Genomic DNA, 21,862 nt, shown 5'->3' with positions numbered 1-21,862 from the left:
AACATGGACAAGCTCATGGCATTAGAACAACTACTTATTAGGATGGCAATAGCCAACAAGAAATGGATTCATCAAGCTACCTGCTTCCTGTTATAATTTCTGCATAAACATCTACATGAACCCCTCTAGTTTGAAGTAAATGAATTGGAGATCCTCCAGGATGAAAAGGCAACAGCAAAATAATTATGATCCCTGGTTCCAGTCAGAAATCATCCTTACATCTGAGGAAAGTCCCAAAGGATCTTTAAGATGTAATTAGGTAAATCAACATTGGGAGAGAAAGGGATGCATAGATCACAAAAAGTAGAGATTTAAAAATGTTTTACAGGGCATTTCTCTTGTACCCCCATTCCCATTGACAAATTACGGCTGGTTTAGCAAATGCAAAGTTGGTATGCAGGAGGGATAAGGAGCATGGTGTAATAAGTCATTTAATGTGGGGAATGAGAGAACTTTTTATTTACAATGCATTTCTCCTGTTTTCACAATTCAATATGCAATATGATTCCGCAGTGGGATTGAATGGGAGTTGGAATGTAAATTAGCAGATAATGTCTTTTCAATATACTTTAGACAGCTGTTTTACTTCTATCCAAGTTGAGAGATGAGGTTGGGATGTGTTCCCAAACTGGATAAAAGATGAATAGAAGCCTGGAGAAATTTACCAAGATTTGTTGGTTGGATTGAGAGTGGTCACAACATCATTTATAAAAACAAATTAAATTTGTTTGGAGGAATGTAGAATTTACCATCTCAAATCAATTCAGAAATCCTGTCTAATTCTAATTCACTGGAATCAGATCATTCTCTAACAAATGAAGCTTCCTTTGCGTGGAACTTGTGATGTCTATCCCAATTTGTCCCTGAGTCATTTAGGCCAAGGAGGTCTCGCATTGAACATGTGATCTGTAATGCTAGTTGAATTCAGCTAGGTGGCAGTAGGGCTATTGAAAATTGACTTCAGCACCCATACACTGTTGCAATGGTCTCAGCACCCATGGGTGAGAGGAGAGGAGAGAAAATAATTAGTCACTGTTCCTTGTCGTACCGTGATACCTGATAAGAAATGAAAGCATTCATACATTCTGACCAGCTGTGACAACCCATTTCCATCTCTATTTCTAGCCTTAAAAGACTTGAGAGATATAAAGGGCAAAGATATTTTTAGTAAGCTATACCCCAGTTCTACTCAATTCTTGAGGGCAGGGGATGGAAAGAAATTGGACAGAGCAAAGAATGGATTCTACAAGGGACAATTTCAAATCAGAACTTCATCTGCACAGCCTATCCCTATGTAAAGGGTTAAGTCATTTTTGATATTTAAGGCTGTTGGATCCATTTGTACCACACGGCCAAATGTTTGCAAATCAAAAATTTACTTTTCTATTGATAAAAGAAAAACTTTGGACTGCTATCAGCATTAGTAAATGTTGGAATGTACCAAAATCACACAATTGTTTTGCAAAAAAAAAATCAGAGTACCAAACTTTGCACAAAATGTTTTCAGGGTCTTGTCCCAGCACATGTGCATACCAGAATTAAATCTGTAGTTTTTCAAACTGAGGTGAAAAGTACTGCAAACTCACTATAGCTTGCTGAGCTCCAGAGCCTGCTATGACTTCCATGCCTTAATGGGTTTACTGTGCTCCCACAAAGCAAGGCTGTTTCGAGCTTCTGTTTTGCCAATTGTCTGTGTGTATATAAATACTATATAGATAAATTATCAAGAACATTTTGACTCATTAAATTTTCAAAAGTGGTGGTTAACCCTTGAGCGGCTGCACAAAAATGTAGTTCACTTTTCCTTCTGTTCTAAGATTGCAGGGACATTTTGAGCATTTGCATTTCTCTAACATTTCACAATTTAAAAAAACCTAAAAAGTAAACTTTTCATAGCTTTTAAATGGTTTCTTCTGATCCCTGAGATGTTGTCCGAAGAAATGTCACAGAAACATATATACATATAATGACACCCGTTAAATTCATAGAACCAAAACCTGATGTCTGATCTCTAGAACCCTGCTACCCATTTTCTCCTGGTTCTTCACCTTTACGTTGGTAAAATGTTTAAATTTCATAACAGCTGAGTGCACCAAGTCAGTAGCAATTTGTTAATGTGGTCTACGTACTTTTAAAATATAAAAAGCCTCCTTGAGTTCCAGTTTTATTTTTGAGGAGGAGCAGGATTGAGTTATTCAGAATGATTTATTTTCCTTAGGGTTTGCCGATACTATTGCCCTACAGTTTAACTCTTCCTGGCTCTGGTCCCATGCACCTTTAGTCCAGATGTTACCATGGCAAAACTCTTGGGCAGTTTCTAGGCAACAGTGGGGGGGGGGAGGTGTGTATTGGCTGGAGGCCCAAGGCTTCCTAGGGAAAAAGTAAGAGGATGTCTTTTGCGTTCTCCTAGTTTTGCCTTGTAACTTCTGAGAAAATTTTATTAGTTTTGTAACTAAATAGCACTGGTTTTCATGGGAGTTGTTTGCATTTGTATCTTGTATTGTTCTTGCAGATATTGGCTTAAGCATAGAAAATAGGAGTAAAACTATTACTCTGCCTTATTTTAATTAAACGGATTGATTCTAATAACACACACTGATAAGGCAATATTTGTACGAACAGCCATGCAACCCATATTAACTGCTTTGAGGCTGTTCGTGAACTAAATATAAACTGTAGTCATGAAATAAGCTTCTTATCCACAGAGAGGTTGTTCTTTTAAAAATGTTTTCTGTGGAAAATGCGACACCAATGATTTGAAAATCTTTAAGCTATGAGCACATTTTGTAAGAATGTTTTTTTTCTCTACTCAGCACCTTTGGGAAGTGCCACCAATGTCCCTTTACACCTTATTTACGTTGAGCAGAAATGAACCTGCATACAAACTGCTATAGATATACATGGTAACTGTCAGGAAGTTAATAGCTCAGAGTAGACTTTGACACAAGCTTTTAATAGCATTAGATCAACTCTGCCTCTGCCTGAGCTCATCTGCGCTGAAACCCTTATCCATGCCTTTGAAGCCTATAGACTTGGGGATTCCAACACGCTCCTGGTCAAATTCCGCTGTGTCAAATTGTACTTGCTAACCCTCCTCTGAAGTGCATCGATTTTTTTCTTCTACAGAAACAATGCAACACAAATGCAGGCTATTGTTGTTAACTAAGCATATAGTAGACTAGACTAGTGGATGTCCATGCCTTGTACATTAAGGCGTACAATGTTTCTTTCACCAAATCAAAAGCAACAAGAAAGCCATTGCTGCAATGATCATTATATCCATTACCCAGAACCTAAGGTTAAATTCTGAAATAAAAATTAGAATTTCTTGTCACGTGTTAGCAAATGACACAAGTCATTTAAGCTGTTAGATATTGCAGATTTTAAATTTCAGCAGACACAGAACTTAAACCATAATGAATTGTTGGCCCATTATAATCCCAGTTGATTTTTTTTTCATTGACTTCAATACCAAGAACAATTAGGCATAAGATATTGCATTCTATAGAAAGTATGCCAAGAGGAGCAAAGGGCCATAGGTTCACATTACTGTACATTGCAGGTTTCATTACCAACCATACTGTGTGAAGAGGAAAGACTGAAGGTCTTCTCCTAAGTAGAGAAAGAAAATGTTGAGGGCAAATCATATATGGGCATAATAATTTGTTTGTAGATGGTACAGGGCTACAGTTTTCAATTAAGAATTCCCCATGGTATTCCCAGTGAAGGAATGTCCTATTCATAACTTAAAACATGGACTCAGTTACTGTGGAAACTTTAGGAACTATCTTTCCCCAAACCAGAATTAGGTTTTGAAATAAATGCATAAGGTAGATGAGATGGCTCCCATGAGTCAGATGACCTTTGACTATCTAACATAGACTATTAAGAAAACTGAAAGGTCCGTAGATGCTATAAATCTGAAACAAAAACAGAAGTTGCTGGAAAAGCTCAGTGACCCATTCTGAGGAAAGGTTACAGGACCCAAAATGTTAACTTTGATTTCTCTGCACAGATGCTGCCAGACCTGCTGAGCTTTTCCAGCAACTTCTGTTTCTATTATAGATTATTAAGACTTTCAGAGAGTTCCTGTTGAAGCATCATGGGTGGAAGTCTTGAACAGACACAAATGCTGTCTGAGAAATTTCCACCTGTCATTGTTTGAAATTTATTCTGAACACCCAATCAATATATCTTTATAATTCATGTTTCCAAGATCAATGTTCAACAAAATAAATATGAAAGACCTACATCTGTCCCCTATTACGTATCAATGGACTTTTTGCTTTAAACTATCCTGGTGGACAATGGCTTTTACCATGTGATTGAAACTAGCCTCTAATACTGATTTCCTTTATAAACCCATAAGCCGGGGAGTCAACAAAAGACACTGAATAGAAAAGGCTGTTCCATCATTGGATTTTGAGAAATAGGAGGCTCTAGCATCTTTCATAGCCTCCCATCTCATTCCAAAACTTCAAGTCTACTATTCTAAAGAGATTCGACCATTAAGTGTGAAAGCGCAGAAGTATCGAGGTTTTGAGCATTCATTGCTTTGTGGAAATCCTGCAACAATACCAATATCTGACTTCAGCTGTTTGAACCCATCTGAGGTACAGTCCAAGAGTGAAAAAGCATTCCTTTCCCTACTTGACTGGTTTCCTACAAAAAGCCAAACACAGGAACTGTTAACTAATCTTTTGATTTAACACTTGTCAAAGTGCACTATCTCTCCTGTTTTTGAGATACTGCAATGTGTTGAATTAATTTAATATTTTTCATCATAGAGTGATAGAGGTCTATGGCATGGAAGCAGGCCCTTCGGCCCAACTTGCCCATGCCGCCTAGCTTTCATAATTTAAATTAGTCCTATTTGCTGTATTTGGTTCATATTCCCCCATATCTATCCCAACCATGTACCTGTCTAAATGTTTCTTACATGACAAAATTGTATTTGTTTCCATCACCATCTCTGGCAGCCTGTTCCAGACACTCACCACCCTTGATATGAAAGAATTGCTCCACTGGACCTTTGTATCTCTTCCCTCTCACCTTAAGCCTACTACATGGAAAAGCAGTCAGCTATTGCATGATTTTAAAGACCTCTATAAGGTCACCTTTCAGTCTCCTACATTCCAGGGAAAATAGTCCCAGCCGATCTGGCTTACCCTCATAACTCAGATGTTCCAGTCCAGGCAGCATCCTAGTACATCTTTTCTGCACTGTTTCTAGTTTAATAATATCCTTTCAATAATAGGGTGACCAGAACTGCATGCAGTATTCCAAATGTGGCCTCACCAACATCTTGTACAGCTGCATCAAGATGTCACAACTCCTGTACTCAGTGAAAGCCTTCTTCACTACCCTGTCTAGCTAGTCCATCTTTGTATTTCTCCTGCAATTCCATCAAGTGGCTGAGTGCAATCTTCTCTCTGTCTCCCTTTGCCCAGGACCACCATGTGCCAGCTTAACATGTATGTGTTGACCTCGTTGTTGAATGTTAAAACATTTCCCAATGACTTCACCATGATTTTTTGAAATGGTTGTACATATGAACTACGAGTTACCAAAATATGTTATCCAAGATGCCAATGACGACATTTCTAAGGATTGTTTGATATTTACCTCTCGTAACACAATATCCTCAAACTAGATATTTTTTCATAATTAACAGCAGATCATTTCTCAAACAAGCTTTGAACTCTGATGCTCCAAAGGTTAATACTTCAATCTGAATACCACCATAATGCATAACATTGTCCAGCATCTCAATCATCATATTCACTAACTCTCAAAAATGATCCAGAAGTGATTATCACCACCCTGTAAGGTTTATGAAATTATATGGACCCCTTGATTAACTCAAAATAATATAATCACTTCCAGGTCTGTATTATTCTACATGTAAACCATCTGATTAAATTATGGTTGTGAACTCATTCCTTGCTTTCCTTCACTCCATCTGCAAACTATGTGAACCCCTTGATTAGATTATAGTCTGAAATTCATGGAACATGTAACTTCCAGTCATCTTGTGCAAGCTGAATTCTTCCAGTGCTGCAATGCCAAGATTTAATGTTAAATATGAAGTCAAGATGAGGTGAATATCTTTTTTAACAATTGCCACTTTCACCTCCCCAGAAACTATTGACTCTTTGCAATGATTTGTTTCAAGCTCATTTTTTTGCCTCTGAAACCCCGTTGAAAGACCTTTATGTTAGTGTGAATATAGACAGCGAGGGCCAGAAATTTCTTGGACTCAATCCACTGCTGTGAGTGTTGTAGGGAATTCTAAATGTGCCACTGACCTTAAAGGAATGTGCAGGATTGGACATGAGTCAGCAAATGTTAACAATTCAATCAAGATCCCACACTAGTTTGGGTGCATCTTGGACATGTGCAGAGGTACAAGACTCCAAAACCATTCAAATGGAGTAGAGAATGTAGGAGGGGAGTTGGTAGATGACTTGTAAAAAGATGGCTGATTCACAGATGCTGCCTGCAGTCTCCTGAAGTGTTATTGTCCAGGTTGTAGTGCTGGACATGCTGCTAGTCCCCACCTGTACCCTCTGAGATGCTGTACTCTGGCATATTTCCAGTGTCCAGTGTGATAGACACATTCAGTTGTTAAATATTCAAACTCATTTCAGGGTAAGGGCGTCATTAGACCACTCAAGCTTCATTCTTGCCCATTATGGTATAATCTAAAATCAACTTCATGTACAGCTTAGCTATGGATTAGCAGTGGTATTCCTGCCTCTGAGTCCAATTATTGTACTTTCAAGATTCCGTTCAAAGATTCAGCAACATAACTTAGGCTGGCACTTCTTTGCTGCACTGAAGGAGACCTATATTATTGGAAGTACACAGTCGTTCCTACTAGACATCATTTATTTGATTTATCGTAGTAACATGTACCTAAGTACAGTGAAAAGCTTTGTTTATGAGCAGTACAGGCAAATCAAAGTAAGCAAGGACATACAGATCATAGAATGCTTAGACAGAGCAAGGCACACAAGGTTACACTGCACAGGAGATGTACAAAGCGAGCTGAACATCAACAAGATCAACATTATTTGAAGGTAGAGATCCATTCATCCGGCTAATAACAGCAGGTAAGCAGCTGTTCTTGAACTTGTTGGCATGTGTATTCATACTTCTGTACTTTCTACCTGGTGGAAGAGGTTGTAGGAGAGCATTAAACTTAGGTCCCTTCTGCTCTGTCACAGGACAGACATAAAAGATACCAGGACACTATCTGAAAAAGAAGAGTAGAGTTCTGGCCAATATTTATCCATTGTATAACATCTAAAACAAATGACCTAGTTCATTGCAGTTTGTGGACTCTTGTTGTATAAAAATTGCCTGCCATATTTCCTTCATTACAACCGCTCTGAAAGTATTAGTTGTAAAACTCTTTGGAATGTCCTGAAGTAGTGAAAGCCATTATATAATTGCAATGATTCTTACTTCTGTAACTAATTCTGCTCCAGGTTTATTTTTTGGCATTGTTGCTTTGAACTATCCATTCTTCACTTTTTACTTAATTATTGTTTCCCAACGTCGCCTGAGCATGATTTAAAAACAAAATCAGGAAACTTGTTTGTTTGAATTGGTCTTTAAATAACTGCTTTATGTTTTAAAGGAAGGGAATGGGATTTTGTTTCATGTAGTCAATAATATTTGAGGCCTGATCTTAAAGATAAATATATTGAACCCTAAGCAGACCAAGTACAAGAGCATTTTGTTTTAACTCCACAATCTTATCAGGGTTTGTGCACACTTGTCTTATCAAAGAGCAAATGATTTCTCATGGTCCCACTGTTACAGTTTGGAATTTTTCCCAGTTCTTGTCATAACTGGACTACACTTTTAACAAGGGGTACCTAATCCCTTTTAAACAAAATCTGCAGCATTTATTACCCAATCCTAACTGCCTTAGAGAATATAGTGGTGAGTTGTAGTCTTGAACTGCTGTAGTCCTTGAGATGTAGGGACACCGAAAGTGAGTTTAACTTGGTGAATAACTGCAGTGCAACTTGTAGATGTTACACACTGCTACGAATGGTAGAAGGAGTGAGTGTGAAAGGTGGGGGAAGGGCTGTCAGTCCAGCAGGCTGCTTTGTCCTGGTGGCATCATGATGGTATCTCAGTTTTTGAGAGTCTTTGGGACTACACTCATCTCGGCATTCATTCCCGGAGTGGAACTCCTGCTAGCTCAGAATCCCATTGAGAGCTCCCAAACATTTACTAGGGAAAAGTCATCATTCCCAGAGAGGCTGTTGTACTCAGGTTTAACTCTTGTCTGCTGTCGAAAATTTACAGTAACAAGATAGCTATGTTGCTAGACTGATCTCTAAGTCTAGTCTAATGATCTAGAGTCTGGAGTTCAAACCCTATCATAGCAAAAAAATCAAGTAAATACATAAATCCAAAACAAGCTAATGTCATACCTACAACAGCAAAACATCACAGATGCTAGAAATTGGAAACAAAAACAGAAAATGTTGGAAATACAGATGAGGTATACAGTCTGAAATGTGACTCTTTTCCTTTCTCTACAGATGCTGGCTGACTGCAGAGTATTTTTGGCCATTTCTGCTTTTATTTCTAGTATCAGTAATGTTGACTATGAAGTCACAAGGTTGTTGTCCAAATCTGGTTTACTAAGGTTGTTTTGATGAAATGACATTCAATAACTGATCTGGATAAATGTGACTGCAGCCTGTAGAGAATGTGGTTCTGCCTAAACAGTTTTCTGAAATGGCCTATCCAGCGAGTACAAGCTCAAAGCCCAAAGTATTCAACCGCTCCTCGTACGACATCACTTTCAACCCTGGAATCAACTCTGAACTGCCTCCAGTGCAACCACTCCCTCTGTCTGACTCTCCCTCTCCCTTGAGTAAGGAGACCAGAACTGGACACAATATTCCAGGTGTGGTCTCATCAATGCATTGTCTAACCGTAACAACACTTCATTACTTTTATAATCCAGTCCTTTACCTGGATTCTATCAAGTCACTCAGTTGCATCAAACTGTGAATGTAAAGCTTTATTAAAATGAGTAGACCCATCCAGTATTAATCATGGCATCTTATTTCGACACACTACAATTGATCAAAATTGAAAGAACTGCGGATGCTGTAAATCAGAGATAAGGAGTTCTGAGGAAGGGTCACTGGAGCTGAAACATTAACTCTGATTTCTCTCCATAGATGCTGCCAGACCTGAAGATTCCTGAAGAAGGGCTTATGCCCGAAACGTCGATTCTCCTGCTCCTCGGATGCTGTCTGGCCTGCTGTGTTTTTCCAGCACCACATTTTTCAATGCTGCCAGATATGCTGAGCTTTTCCAGCAATTTCTATTTTTGTCTGCAATTGACCATGCAGGCCATTCTTCAATAACAATAGACAATAGACAATAGGTGCAGAAGTAGGCCATTCTGCCCTTCGAGCCTGCACCACCATTCAGTATGATCATGGCTGATCATTCCTAATCAGTATCCTCTTCCTGCCTTATCTCCATAACCCTTGATTCCACTATCTTTGAGAGCTCTATGCAACTCTTTCTTAAATGAATCCAGAGACTGGGCCTCCACTGCCGTCTGGGGCAGAGCATTCCACACAGCCACTACTCTCTGGGTGAAGAAGTTTCTCCTCACCCCTGTCCTAAATGGTCTACCCTGTATTTTTAAGCTGAGTCCTCTGGTTCGGCACTCACCCATCAGCGGAAACATGTTTCCTGCGGCCAATCCTTTCATAATCTTATATGTCTCAATCAGATCCCCTCTCAGTCTTCTAAACGCAAGGGTATACAAGCCCAGTCGCTTCAGTCTTTCCATGTAAGGTAATCCCGCCATTCCAGGAATTGACCTCGTGAACCTACGCTGCACTCCCTCAATAGCCAGAATGTCTTTCCTCAAATTTGGAGACCAGAACTGCACACAGTACTCCAGGTGTGGTCTCACCAGGGCCCTGTACAGCTGCAGAAGCACCTCTTTGCTTCTATACTCAGTTCCTCTTGTTATGAAGGCCAGCATGCTATTAGCCTTCTTCACTACCTGCTGTACCTGCATGCTTGCCTTCATTGACTGGTGTACAAGAACACCCAGATCTCTCTGTACTGCCCCTTTACCTAAATTGATTCCATTGAGGTAGTAATCTGCCTTCCTGTTCTTGCCACCAAAGTGGATAACCATACATTTATCCACATTAAACTGCAAACTTGTATCTGGAACTCTGGAAACTTGTATCAAAATTGAGAGAGTTGTGTCCACTGACTAGTCAAACATCAGCATAATACTGTCACCCAGATTCATAACCTCCAACTGATGTCCAAGTCTCACCTATCACCATTTATGCTAATGAAGTGGGCAGATATTGGCACTGCAGGGAAGTTTCTGGAATAGTAATCCACTGACCCAGGTTAATGTTCTGGGGACATGTGATAAAATCCCACTAATTCTCAGCTTAAATGAATACAACTGGAATTGAAATCTTGTATCATTAATTGTGACTAGAAAACTCTCATCAATTGCTGGAAAAATCCATTTGTGACATTAATGTCCTTTAGGGAAGGAAACTGCGATCCTTACATGTGGCCTACATGTGACTCTAGACCCCCAATAATGTGATTAGCCCTTAACCATCCTCTGAAATGGCCAGACAACTCTATTTACCAACCTCTCAGAAACAGAACCGGAAATGATATCACCCACCACAACAAACCAAGATGCATAAATGGCAAGCAGGATAGAACACTAATGCTTCACTGGAGGCTCACTGATGATGTGAGCTAGCAAGTGACAAAACATTTGAGAACAAACCAACCAGCTCATCTGCAGAGGGCTATGCAGATACAATGTGTAGTCAGGAAACCTAATGTTATCATTACATTTATGTTATCATTCATTGTGAGAGGAATTGAAGACAAAAGTTGGGAGATTATCCTTCAGATATACAGGGCACTGGCGAAACCATATCTGATTTCTCTTATGAACAATTTGTCACCTTATTGAAGAAATGGTGCAGGTACACTGGAAGCAGTTCAGAGAAGATTCACTAGTCTAATACCTGGAAGAAGATAGTTGACTTACAGAGAAAGGATGAACAGGATAGGGGCGTTTCCACTGGTATTTAGAAGAGTGGGAGATGACTTCGTTGAGACATAAGAGAATGCGAGGGGTCTTTACAGTTTGGATGTGGAAATGATGTTTTCTCTAATGGGAGAATCTAGAACTAGAAGTCACTATTTAAAAGTCAGGAGTTGCCCATTAAAACTGAGACAAGGTGAAATTTGATCACTTGTAGGGTTCTGAGTCCTTGAAACCTCCTTCCTGAAATGCTGGTGAAAGCAGAATTTTGAATATTTTTAAGGCATAGGTTCATAGACTCTGGTTAAGCACAGAAAGGTCACGCACGTGGATCTAATGTTCCAAACAGATCAGCCACAGTCTTATTAAATGGCAGAGCATGCTCGAACAGCTTAATGATCTATTCCTTGTTTATGTATCTGATTTATTGGAATTAATTTGGAGCATAACAGAACTGGTGTGCTTGACAAAAGTATGTTAATTACATAAGTTGACTTTCAGAAGTCAATATCATAACATATTCGATATGGATAGAACAGAAACCCTACAATGTGGAAGCAGGCCATTCAGCCCATCGAGTCCACACTGACCCTCTGAAGAGCACCCCCCCCCCCCCCCCCAAGTCACTGCATATTCCATGACGAACCCACCTAGCTTGCACATCCCTGGACACTATGGGCAATTGAACACGGTCAGTCCACATTACCTGCACATCAGTGGACTGTGGGGGGAAATCAGAGCACCCAGAGTTAACCCATGAATGCACAAACTCCACACAGACTCCACATTCGCCCAGCACTGGAATCAAACCCCAGTCCCTATCACTGTGAGACAGCAGTGCTAATTACTGGTCCACCATGCTACCCTAAAACTAAAGTAGAGAATGTGGACACCATCCCACTACCTCTCACATCCCACAGGATGCAAAATGATGTTTCTATCAAAATTGCAAATTATTTTATTACCAGGAAATAGAAGGTACTTAGCAATTAGAAAGTAACACTAAAAAAGTCATAGGCCCAAATAGGAAAGATCCCAGTAACTGGGGATGTGAAGTTTTGGTATCTGCTGTGCTTTTTCCAGCTCCACACATTATCAACCCTTGCTGCAGCAGTACAATGATAGTTGTCAGTGCAGACTGAGATACAGCATTGAAGTATAGAGATGTTGTGGTAATGGATTGGAAATATGCCATGAGAGTTCCTCAAGGCAGGCCCGTGTTGGATGCCAATGTCCGTGGACATGAGAGTGTGTGGAGTAGATGCCACCCCAGCGGTCCAGAGAGGAAACTTAGTTTTAATGAATTGAAGGAGAGATCTTGTGGTGCAATGGAATGCATCCCTGCCTCTATGCCAGAGGTTCCAGATCATGTGTTAATCCAAGATTGATTGATGTAGAAGGTGCATTCATAAAGAAACCAAACAGATTGAGTATCGACCTATGAATTATCCACCAGACACTAATGGTAGATGGTAACAATGGGAGAGATTCCTGATCAGCTGTGAGATGGAGAGAAAACTGGAGCTTCTGCTACCAACACTCATAGTTCAAGACCATAGCATGCATACAAAGTTGCATATTGCCACGGCAACTTCATCTCTTTTGGGTGGGTGGAGGGAGGGGTGTTGGTTGGCTCCGGTAGATGAGATTATAATAGGGTCTAATCCACCTTCAGACTGACACATGGTGGGAGAGATTGAACAAGAAAATGTGCTGAGGGCACACTGGTGACACAGGTCACACAGGTCAACAGGGCTTTTTTGAACTTTGTACAGTAACATTGTTGACTTTAACTTCCCTGCATCTGTTTTTGAGCCTGTCTGTCTCAGTGTCTATACATTGTCGCACCATTCGCCACTCAGGAGGCCTCCCAGGTGCAGGCTGAGACTTGACCATAAGAGACTAATAATAGGTATACATGGCATTGAGTGCTGCTGACATCTTTGTCCCTCCTGGACAAAGATCCTTGGTGACTGGATTCCTGTGTGAACAAGTAGGTAGCTGCCATACAGTTGTGCAGCAGGAGCTGTGTCATTTCAGTCCATTCTGTTTCTCCTCGATTCTGAGGCTGGACCTAATGGTTTGACTCCAGCCACCTCTAGAGAAGATCAATGCCGTAGAATGGCCAGAGAATATGCAACCTATCAGCCCGTGTGATAGACCTCCCTTTGAAAGCCCTACAGGCACTGGCTGTTGTACCTGCTGGATGGAGTGTGTTCCCGTGCTACAGCTCCTTCCCTCACAAGTCAACTCATTCGCCCTGCTCATTCAGAGTGGGATCACTGCCTCTTCCACCCTATTACACGCTTACAGTTTCCAACACAATGGAAGGCAGTGAACAGTTGTCTTCCAATGGCTTCCTGCCTCAGCCTGACTATGTTGGTGAGCCCTGAAATATCTCACTCCCTTCCTTGAGGCTCAATGGGATTCACATTTCACCAGGTCCACATTCACCTGCCTGTCCCTCCCAGGCCCTGATAGAGGTTGTTGTTGGTTGTTGGTTGTTGGTTGTTCTTGTTGTTCTTGTATCTCAGCTTTAAGCCTGGGTGCCGCTAACACGCATTTCCTCATTACACCCTGCCCAGCCCTGCCTGATAGCATCACATTCTCAAATCCTGCTTGCCCCCCAGCCTTCACAACTGCACAATATGCCCTTGCCTACAGCACCTGGCCCTGAAGTCTACATTGCTGAGGCTCAGTGCTATGGCTGCAGCTGCAATTGTACACCCGACTCCCCTCAACAACTCCATCTAGAGCACCCCCAACATCTCCACGAACCATGAGTCACAGCGCCAACTGATATGACCAGGTAGCCCCACAAGAAGTGCCCAGGCCTCTGACTGCATTCAGGCTGACCCTTCATGTGTGGACTACAGAGGCAGAAACTCCCGACTGAGACCCACATGACCGGACCCTTGCCCAAAAACACTCCGATTGCGACACCTGACCCCTGGATTGGTAATGGAGGCTGCCTGTGCCACGATTCCCTGACGGACAGGGACTTTGGAGACCCCTACACCTCTAAGACATTGTGACATGACTGCCCAGCTGCTACATGTGCAGCGTGTTTGCTGTCTAAGCTGCTAGTACACAGTGAAAACGGGAGATTGATGGAGCACACTACTGCTCTACAATTTGCTCATCTCGTAAACTGAGGCCTACAACAAGGCAAGCTGACTGGTTTTATGACTGCACTAATTTACATAACATGGCAAGTCCATTCAACCCATGGTGTCAGCGGAGTAGGCAATGTAAGGGTACCAGTGCTTGGCGTGTCCTCTTCGCCTGCATGGTTTTCCTTTTGCCGTTTCCTTCTTCTCTTTCTTTCTACTCTAACAAACCTGAGACAGACAGCACTCCAGCAGGAAGAGGCTTTGGAATGGCAACAGCATCTTCAGAAGCACTGTGGCTACTGAATTGGTCATTCAGCCTGTGAAGACTGGAGTGGGACACTTGAGGTGGCAGGGCATGGGCTGGCACAGGCCAGAGTGGGACACTTTCTGTGGAATGGTATGGGCTGGTATAGCCCGGAGCGGGACACTCTCTGTGGAATGGTGTGGGCTGGTGTAGCCCAGAGTGGGACACTCGCTGTGGAATGGTGTGGGCTGGCACTGCTCAGAGCGGGACACTCTCTGTGGAATGGTGTGGGCTGGCACAGCCTGGAGTGGGATACTCTGTAGAATGGAGTGGGCTGGTATAGCCCGGAGTGGGATACTCTGTGGAATGGAGTGGCTGGTATAGCCCAGAGTGGGACACTCTCTGTGGAATGGTGTTAGCTGGTATAGCCCAGAGTGTGACACTCTCTGTGGAATGGTGTGAGCTGGTATAGCCCGGAGTGGGATACTCTGTAGAATGGAGTGGGCTGGTATAGCCCAGAGTGGGAAACTGTCTGTGGAATGGTGTGAGCTGGTATAGCCCAGAGTGGGACATTCTCTGTGGAATGGTGTGGGTTGGCACAGCCCAGCGTGGGACACTCTCTGTGGAATGGTGTGGGCTGGTATAGCCTGGAGCAGGATACTCTGTGGAATGGTGTGGGCTGGCACAGCCCAGAGTGGGACACTCTCTGTGGCATGGTGTCGGCTGGTATAGCCTGGAGCAGGATACTCTGTGGAATGGTGTTGCCTGGTGTAGCCTGGAGTGGGACACTCTGTGTGGAATGGTGTGGGCTGGTATAGCCTGGAGCGGGATACTCTCCGTGGAATGGTGTGGGACACTCTCTATGGAATGATGTCAGCTGGTATAGCCCAGAGTGGGACACTCTCTGTGGAATGGTGTCGGCTGGTATAGCCCAGAGTGGAACACTCTCTGTGGAATGGTGTGGGCTGGTATAGCCTGGAGCGGGATACTCTCCGTGGAATGGTGTGGGACACTCTCTATGGAATGATGTCAGCTGGTATAGCCCAGAGTGGGACACTCTCTGTGGAATGGTGTCGGCTGGTATAGCCCAGAGTGGAACACTCTCTGTGGAATGGTGTGGGCTGGTATAGCCTGGAGTGGGACACTCTCCGTGGAATGGTGTGGGCAGGCACAGCCCAGAGTGGGACACTCTCTGTGGCATGGTGTCGGCTGGTATAGCCTGGAGCAGGATACTCTGTGGAATGGTGTGGGCTGGTGTAGCCCAGAGTGGGACACTCTCTGGGGAATGATGTGGGCTGTATAGCCCAGAGTGGGACACTCTCTTTGGAATGCTGTGGGCTGGCTGGTATAGCCCGGAGTGGGACACTCTCTTTGGAATGGTGTGGGATGGCACAGCCCAGAGTGGGACACTCTCTGTGGAATGGTGTGGGCTGGCACAACCCAGAGTGAGACACTCTCTGTGGAATGGTGTGGGCTGGCACAGCCCAGAGTGGGACACTCTGTGGAGTGGTGTGGACTGGCACAGCCCGGAGCGGGACACTCTCTGTGGAATGGTGTGGGCTGGCACAGTTCGGAGCGGGCGGGACATGCTCTGTGGAATGGTGTGAGCTGGTATAGCCTGGAGTGGGATACTCAGTGGAATGGTGGCGGCTGGTATAGCCCAGAGTGGGACACTCTCTGTGGAATGGTGTGGGCTGGCACAGCCCGGAGTGGGACACTCTCTGTAGAATGGAGTGGGCTGGTATAGCCCAGAGTGGGATACTCTGTGGAATGGTGTGGTCTGGTATAGCCCGGAGCGGGATACTCTTGGAATGGTTTGGTCTGGTACAGCATGGAGCGGGACACTTTCTGTGGAATTGTGTCGGCTGGTACAGCCCAGAGTGGTATACTCTGTGGAATAGAGTGAGCTGGTATAGCCCAGAGCGGGATACTCTGTAGAATGATGTGTGCTGGTGTAGCCCGGAGTGGGACACTCTCTGTTGAATGGTGTGGGCTGGCACAGCCCAGAGTGGTACACTCTCTGTGGCATGGTGTGTGCTGGTATAGCCCGGAGCGGGACACTCTGTGGAATGGAGTGGGCTGGCATAGCCCAGAGCAGGATACTCTCTGTGGAATGGTGTGGTCTGGTATAGCCTGGAGCAGGACACTGCTGGCAGCATTGTACCAGGCTGGTATAACCCAGAGCGGGTGTATAGCAGCATAGAAGGAATTGCTGGACTCTCTTTAAATTGTTTTTACTTTATTTTAAGTGTGACGGTGCATACTTTTCACTGCATTTCATATTGAATATGTGACAATAAGTGATTCAATCAATCAAATCAAGTAAAAGTGAGGTATGACAGAGTTGGTCTGACTAAGCTGGGTTATGCTAAGTGAGTGAACATCAAGATAGCAAGCAAATATCCTTGAGATACAGCCTCGTCCAGTCTGTCACCTACGTGCCCGTCCATGTATTCAAAGTGTCCTCACTGTAGCCTTTCAATGTAAGCTGCTAGTGAACCCTGCAATGGAAGTCTGTGCTTGCAGAGTGCTCTGCCCACGAATCACAGAAATGCCAGGATGGTCATGATGGGCTGACAGACATTGATGCCAATGTCCATGGAGAAGAGGCGGGTGGTGGCTGATTCCTGTACACTGCGCCCTGAGCCATGGTCTGGTCACAGACAATACAGAGGTGCTTCAGAGTGGGTGGTAGGTTGAATCTGCTGGGCATGGACTCTAATTTCCTTCTCAATTTTCCCAACATCTCACTTATTTGGTGAGTTCGGTAATCCAGGTGCAGGTTTTGGCATAAGCACGGCATTTAACACGTGCTATTCCCTGTGAGTTGGTGTCTCACTGCTATGCCATTAATGAAAAGTGTGAAAGATGGAGCGAGATGACATTGCCACCTTGTTGCCTTATCCTCCCAAAGAGGCCATGTGACTCAGACCCCCAAAACATTCCTTCCATTGTCCTTTACTTTCAAGATGTTATTTGAATGGAACTTTGATTACAATTTACCAAACTTGATTTTTATCTGAATTTCATTGACTTACACTTGTTCATTGTCCGCCTCTTCCCTTTTCTGAGTTTTCATATTTCTATTACCTTCGTAGCCTATTGTATCATCTCAGCTCTATCTTTTCTCTCCCTGTTTTACCTTTTGGCCCACCCCCCGATGTCTCTGATTTGACCATTTCACTTCTACTGGCTCACACATCAATGATATGGTGGCTCAGTGGTTAGAACTGCTGCCTCAGAATACCAGGGACCCAGGTTTGATTCCAGCATTGGGCGACCGTCTGGGAGAGTTTGCACATTCTCCCTGTGTTGGGTGGGTTTCCCCTGGGTGCTCCAGTTTCTTCTTACAGACCAAAGATGTGCCCCTTAGGTGGACAGGCCATGCTAAATAGTGTCCAGGGATATATAGACAAGATGGATTAGCCATGGCAGATGCAGAGTTCCAGGGATTGGAGGGGAGGGGGGGAAAAAATGATCCTTGGATAGTTGGTATGGACTTTATAGGCTGAATGGCCTGCTTCCACCTGTAGGAATTCTATGATAATAATGAAGCATTTTATTTCCTGCTTTCTAATGAGTGGAAGGTTCATTCAATTGAATTGTGTTTTAAAAGATGCTGCCCACAAAAAGGAATATAATTATAATTCATGTCAAATCTTGCTTTATTTATAGCATTGTTTTTTATACACCCACTCGTTCAAAGTGATGTAAAACTAATTTCAAATGAACAGGTTTGTTTGCTGTCAGAGTAAAAGTGGAAAGTACCCAATGCTACAAGCTGTTTTATTATGAAACAGCACATGAAGCATGAGCTTTCACACCCTTCCAGGGCTCAGTTACACAGCCTTCCCACTGAAGCATTAGCTTTCCTCTTAGTATCTTGCAATGAACTGCAGAGAATACACATCCATTCTCTTCCACAGAGAAAATGGTGGTGAGGAAGGTAAATGGCACTGAAATAAGCGCACAGAGGCCAGTATCCTGTCACCAAGTCACCTTTTATTTATATGTGCACAGAACATGAGCTCTGACCAGCCAGCTTAGAGACTAAGGAGACCTTCCGAATCTCCAGTTTATTATTTTTTTTCTTTTTTCTTTATTCAAATTCCACCACCAGGAAGATAGGAAAACACCCGGGTGGCCAGTGACAAACACTGCCCTTCACATCAAAGGGCAGTGCTGTGTGATCAAAACAGTGAAGGGGAGGGTAGGGACTAAATCAAAATAGAGTTGGAGGGAGAAATAATGCACTCCACTCCCTGCGGCGCCCACCTCTCCCTGAACAACTCCAGGGTGTTGGTCGACACCGCATGCTCCTTCTCCAAGGACACCCGGGCTCTAACGTAACCGCGGAAGACGGGCAGGCAGTCGGCCCTAACGACCCCCTCCACGGCCCGCTGCCTGGACCTGTTGATGGCCAGTTTGGCCAAGCCCAGGAGCAGACCCACGAGGAGGTCTTCAGACCTGCCCTCCTTCCTCCGTACCGGGTGCCCAAAGATCAGGAGCATGGGACTGAAGTGCAGCCAAAAACAGAGGAGAAGGTTTTTAAGAAAATCAAAAAGGGAGTGCAAACGCCCACACCCAATATATACGTGGTCCACGGACTCCACAGCACCACAGAACAAGCAGTTGGGCTGGGAGTCCGTGAACCACTGCAAACTGCGGTTGCAGGGGACTGCTGCGTGCAGCACCCTCCACCCCAGATCCCCGAGAGAAAGGGGGAGGACTCCCGCGTAGAGAGCCCTCCACTGGGGATCCCCACCGCCCGGTGGCAAATGGGCACGCCAAGGCGTGTCCGGACGGTGGATGAGGGAGAAGAGTTGGACGGTGTGCAGCAGCAGTCTATACAGGGCTCTCCTTTTCACCTCCTTAAATGAGACAAAATTAAAATTTCGGAGGTGGCTCAGGTTGTGGGGCACAGGCTCCCGCGGGAAGTACGGGACCTTGGGGCCAATGTAAAATTCCGTCCGGGCTGGGGTGAGCGCGGACGGGATCCCACCGCACACCTGAGCGTCCTCCAACTGGTGCACTACGTCGGGTCCGAGCACCGCCGTTTTAAGGCGTCGGATGGCGGTGGCCACGTACCGGACGTCTACCGCTGCCCTGCTCGCTATGTCCTGCGGTAGCGTCCAGCCCAGGCCCCCGGCACCCAGCACGTCCCCGACCCTGGTCACCCTCGCCGCCACAGCCCTCCCCTCCGACAGCCACTCGAACCCGCGAGATCACTAGCTTTCTAAATACCTGTCCTCATCTTACACATCTGTTTTCAATCAATATACTTAATATATCATCAGCATCTTTCTGCTCTTTCAGTATGACCTTACATCTGTTACAATGAATACTTGATTCTCAGTCTCTTTGTTCAAACTTTTAAAAACATTGTTCACCATCCATTCTCTTCCTTGGAAATAGGGCTATACAGGGCTCTCCTGTCACCCGCAGGGTGGCAGCCCCATAGCTCTGCAATATACTACAGAGGGTTACTGCTGATCTTCAGCAAATTCGCTGGGCGTTTATTAAACAGAGTAGTATAATTCAGTTAATGTCTTTGCAATGGAAACTCTCATAGAGTTTCAGATACCATTCGACAAGCCTTGCACAGTCCAGCCAGTACCCAGCTCAATTTTGTGGTCACAATGTTTCTTGCCCAAGCCCCGAGCACACAATCTAAGATAATAATGTAGATTTAGACTTTGTCACATGTACTCAAGTTCAAAAGTACATGCATACAGTGAAAGATTTTCAATATCGCCACATACAGTGTCGTCTTTGGTACAAGTACCTTGACACAAAAATTCAAGAACAAGATAGAAGGAAACAAGGAATGAAGTTAAAAGTCAAACATTACAGTCTTGCTTTGCATTAAGTCAAAAACTAAAGAGATAAAGCTAAAAGTTCAACCGTTGCCATCTTTCTTAAGGGCATAGACATGCTGGGACCAGACTTTCTACAAGGGCTCGATCTCCTCTGCTTTGGCGTGCTTTCCCCAACTGGCTCAATCTCTCCTTGTAGCAGATGTTGGGCGATCCGCCATCGCTGCGTTGGTGCTCAGGCTGCCAAAGATCCAATCCAGGTGCCACCAGGTAATAAAGAAGCAGGCAGTCCTGTTGCTCAAGCAAGCAATATTTTTGACTTCTTTCTTTTATCTCTTGTTTTTTTAAAAAAAATCTCCTGTTTTTTTTATTTTCACCCAACATTGCCTCATTGAGGCAATAAGGCAATTATTGACTAATAAGGCAATAATTTGGGTTCTTGTAGCAGTTTGTGGGATCTCACTGTCAGAAAATGGCTGTTGAATTACTTCCCAATAGCAAATCAATGCTTTTTAGCAGAATTTCAACATATGATGTTTTCTCAAGATGCTTTGCTGTAACATAGTGGACATGTTAAACCTCACTCATCCAGTGTAGAAATGAGGCAACTGAGTGTGCATTTCTGACTTGCAGCAGGAGTTGTAGGTTTGAGCTGAGATGCTACTGACATTACTGCCCTACTGACAGTGCCCAAACCTCCCTTCCCTTCCCGGAGCTCTCCATCTCCATCTCCGGCGACCGACTAACCAAGGACATCTACTACAAGCCCACCGACTCTCACAGCTACCTTGACTACTTCACCTCCCACCCTACCTCCTGTAAAAATGCCATCTCTTATTCCCAGATGTACCTCTGTCACATATGTTTCCAGGATGACCAATTCCACCTTAGAAAATTCCAGGTGGCCTCCTTCTTCCAAGATTGCAATTCCCCGCCCATGTGATCGACGATGCCTTCCAGCACATCTCCTCCACTTCCCGCACCTCCACCCTTTAATCCCACCCCTCCCAATGCAACAAGAACAGAATTCCCCGGTCCTCACCTTCCACCAACCTCTGTATACATCGCATCATCCTTTGCCACCTACAGACGGACCCCACCATCACATATGTTTTTCTCTCCCCACCCCTATTAGCGTAGCGAAGGGAACATTCCCTCTGTGGATCCTCTGTGGATCGCAGGAAATGTAAAACCTGGGCCCATACCACTCCCCTCACCTCCATCCAAGGCCCCAAAGGATCCTTCCACATCCGACAGAAATTTAAATGTACCTCCAACAATGTGATCTACTGTATCCGTTGCACCCGACGTGGTCTCCTGTACATCAGGGAGTCGGGACGCCTTCTTGTGGATCGTTTCAGAGAACACCTCTGGGACACCCGCACCAACTAACCCCACCACCCCGTGACTGAACACTTCAACTCCACCTCTCACTCCACCAAGGACATGCAGGTCCTGGGCCTCCTCCGTCGCCACACCCTACGCCTGGAGAAAGAATGCCTCATGTTCTGCCTTGGGATCCTGCAACTACATGGGATCAATGTGGATTTCACCAGTTTCCTCATTTCCCCTCCCCCTACATTATCCCAATTCCAAC

The sequence above is a fragment of the Chiloscyllium plagiosum genome, unplaced genomic scaffold (assembly GCF_037043375.1).
Source record: "Chiloscyllium plagiosum isolate Xiang-an unplaced genomic scaffold, Cpla_swu_hap1 HiC_scaffold_15, whole genome shotgun sequence".
In the NCBI taxonomy this organism is placed as follows: domain Eukaryota; kingdom Metazoa; phylum Chordata; class Chondrichthyes; order Orectolobiformes; family Hemiscylliidae; genus Chiloscyllium; species Chiloscyllium plagiosum.
Note: the sequence above shows the minus strand (reverse complement) of the source record.